Consider the following 3,516-nt stretch of genomic DNA (forward strand, 5'->3'; position numbering starts at 1 on the left):
TATTGTTTCCAAAATACGCCCGCTCGGGGCATCCCGCAAACAGCTGATGAGGCCCCGCCTCTGGCGCGTCACACCGACGGCTGGCCAATGGCGAGTGGAACCCCAAGTCCCGGGCTGGGCGGCTGCCAGGGACGGTCACGAATGTACGAACCTTCCCTTGGAAACACTGCAAGGGGCCGAGCCAAATTCCGACCTCCTCCAGAAACGCAATCGGAGCGCCGTCGCCCACGCAGGTTCGGTTCCTAAAGCCGGCTCGGGGAGCACTCGAGAGCCCTTGAGTCCTCCCTATTAGGAGGGAGATAGGGGGCGCCAAAGTGACTTTTGTCTTCTCTTTCAAGGGGCCGAATAATTTTGGCGCGTCCAGAAAGGGAGTGGAAGAGGAGGAAGCGGGGAGTGGCAAAGCATCCTCCCGGCTGCTGGGCAGGTCAGAAGAAAACTCCAGCCCCAAAGCTGTAGGAAGGTTGAGAACACGTGTGTCTGACACTGTTATCGAGTAACATTCAGATCAAACACATCCAAAGGGACGCTCATGTCCTCTTCTTGACTGGGCGTGGATAGTCAACATAAACAAAATTAAATCTGGCCGAGGAGAGGAGAGATCAAGAATGCAGGGGCTGCTTGGGCAGTTGACACGCGTCCTGTTCATGGCAGCACCCAGAGATGGTTCTGGGGCTGCAAGGAAAGCAACGTGTCCTGCAGACCGCAAACTATCGGCAAGGGAGTCTCTGGACTATTTCACAAACATTTATTGAGCACCTACATTGTGCCAGCTACTGGGCTAGGTGACAGAAACCTGGTGCCGGCCCTCAGGGAGCTTATAACCTACCTAGAGAAGTAGACCGGAAAATAATGGAAAGCAACATGAAATGTGTTAATGCCAGGGATAACGACTGCTGGGAATGCAGAAAAATTTAGAATGCAAAGACTGGGGAAGGCTTCAGGGAGGTGGCTTTTGACTTGGACCTCGAAGGATGGGGCAATTTTTCAATCAGGAAAGCCAGATAAAATAGCCAAGACCTAGCCTGAGCAGGATAAAGAGCTGAACTGGAAAACTTGTCCAGGGAGCAAGGGCAGGCTGGAGGACAGGATCATTGGGTGCACACCCGGATTGAGGAAGGGTGGGCATGGGCAGGGAGGTTCAGATCAGATTACAGAAGTGTCCCTGGAATGGCAGGCTGGGGAGTCTGCACTTTATTCCGGAGGCAAACGGGAGCCAGCAAAGATTTTATAGAAGATGACTCACTTGACCAAGCCTGGACTTGAGAAAAGATAAACGAAGAGACCAGAAATCAGCGAGAGGGATCAGTCCCTGCAACAGATTAGGTGATCAATGATGGGACCTGACCCAGGGCACAGTGGGGACTGGCAGTGCTCTGACCACCAAGATGCTCTCTCTGGGTTGTAAACTCAGACAGATTTAAGCTAAGTGGAGCTGGGACTCTTAGCCCAGTGGAGTCTGAAGTCTCCTTGTACCTTTTTCCTACCCATTCTTTCCCTAGCTCCCTCAAAGAGTACCTGAAAGAGAGTGGACAAGGCATGAGGGCTGTGGTTGCTAGAATAGGAAAAACTGTCCCCAAAAGAATGGAGAAGAAGGAAAAAGGAAAAGGGGAAAAGTCAAGCTTGGCCATCAGCCCAGTCCCCACAGAAGTTGACAGATGTCCAGAAAGAGGTGCTGGAGCGGCTTCCCTGGTGGCGCAGTGGTTGGGAGTCCGCCTGCCGATGCAGGGGACATGGGTTTGTGCCCCGGCCCGGGGGGATCCCGCGTGCCGCGGAGCGCCTGGGCCCGTGTGCTGTGGCCGCTGGGCCTGCGCGTCCAGAGCCTGTGATCCGCAGCGGGAGGGGCCGCGGCAGTGAGAGGCCTGCGTACGGCAAAAAAAAAAAAAAAAAAAAAAAGAGGTGCCGGAGCCAAAAGGAGGTATTTTATTTTACCAGGAGGCTTGGCCAAGAAGGAGTGTCAGAGCTGGTCAGGGTGACCTAGCACTCATGCCATATGTGGGCAGATGAGAAGACCAAGCCCAGCCTCCATGCAGGGCACTGAGGAGCCCTCACCATGTTTGCCACACACACACCTCCTTCCGTGCATCCTACTCTTCTTAGTGGCTCTCCTCCTGGGCCAGTATCTCAGGCAGGCCAGTTGGGCCTATGGGCATTACTTAGGGTCAAGAAGAGAACTGAAGGACAAACCAGCTCTGAGTCTGTCCTCTAGGGCAGCACAGGCCCCAGGGGGCACGGGTCATCCTGATTCTCCTGACCCACCTGCGCTGCAAAAGCTCTGTCTGCTTCTCCATAGCCCTGCAAGGTGGAATTGGGTTCACGAGGCAAGGAAGCTGATAGAGAAACGTTTTAACCTGGGATCCATGTATTTGCCGGACTCACCAGGGTCTCCTCAGCTTTAGGGTCTGTGAACCCCTGAAACTGGCTAAATGGTGTCTGTGGGTTCACACAGATATTTTTGTGTGTGGGGGAGTGGCTCTGTAGCTTACAAAAGTTTCCCAAAGGGGTCTGTGACTCTATAAAAGGTTTAGATCCACCACTGTAGGGGAATGAGGCTGGGGAGCAGGGGGGATCATCTTAGTGGATCTGGGCAGGTTGCAAGATAGAAGGGTCACACCCTCTAGTGACATTTCTTCTCAGGCCTCTCTCCCAGGCCTTCCCAGCCTGCTCCCTCGGGTTCCTTCTGAAGGACACCCCGTGGCTCGGCCTCCTGTGCTCTCAGCCTCTAAGGTCAAGCAGCAGGGGCCCAGCCTTCTGAGCCGGAGGGACCAGAAAACACCGTCAGGGATAAAGGGGTCAGGGAGGTCAGAAGCCTCACTCCCCACTTCTCATCACTGTCAAAGCAGACCCCTCCCTCTGTGCCCTTTCTCTCCTTCCAGCACAGGGCAGACTCCGCAATGTCAGGACCTGCTGGGCTGGAGATCTGGGCTCGGAGCCCCCTACCAAGAGCAGCACCCTAGGAACAGAAGAACCCTGGACTTGTGACTGGGCTCAGAGCAAATGTACCTTGCAGCCACAGCAGCAGTTGTTTTGAAGAATCTCTTCTCTCTCTCTCTCTCTCCCCACTCCTTGCCCCGGCTTGTTTTTCTTCTCTGCTAACTGATGCTGGCTCTAGGAGGCAAAACTGTGCCCAGAGAAAAGCAAAGTTACTCCGAAAGGCATCGTCTGGAGGCCTGAGAGGGAGGCAGCACACCCCTGCCGACAATCGGGGAGGGAATGCGAAGAGTTAAGGGGAGGCTGCTTCCAGCAGAAGAGAAAACCCAGCTCCCTGTAGCAAGCAGGCAGGAGCCCCCTCCATTGTTTCACCTGGCTATAGGGTTTCTCTCTGAGACAAGGAATGGGCTCTAAAACTCTGGTAACGGGATCACTGGGAAGGGAGGTTTTTAAAAAACCAGCTGACAGCTGAATAATAGGAATTACCAGGCAGGCCGCCCTGGGGTTACTGAGGTTTGTAACTCAACCCCCAGGGAGGGGTTAGATTGGAAACTGATTTATGGGTAAGGTGGGCATCTTGGTGGAGGA

The sequence above is a fragment of the Mesoplodon densirostris genome, chromosome 4 (genome assembly GCF_025265405.1).
Source record: "Mesoplodon densirostris isolate mMesDen1 chromosome 4, mMesDen1 primary haplotype, whole genome shotgun sequence".
In the NCBI taxonomy this organism is placed as follows: domain Eukaryota; kingdom Metazoa; phylum Chordata; class Mammalia; order Artiodactyla; family Ziphiidae; genus Mesoplodon; species Mesoplodon densirostris.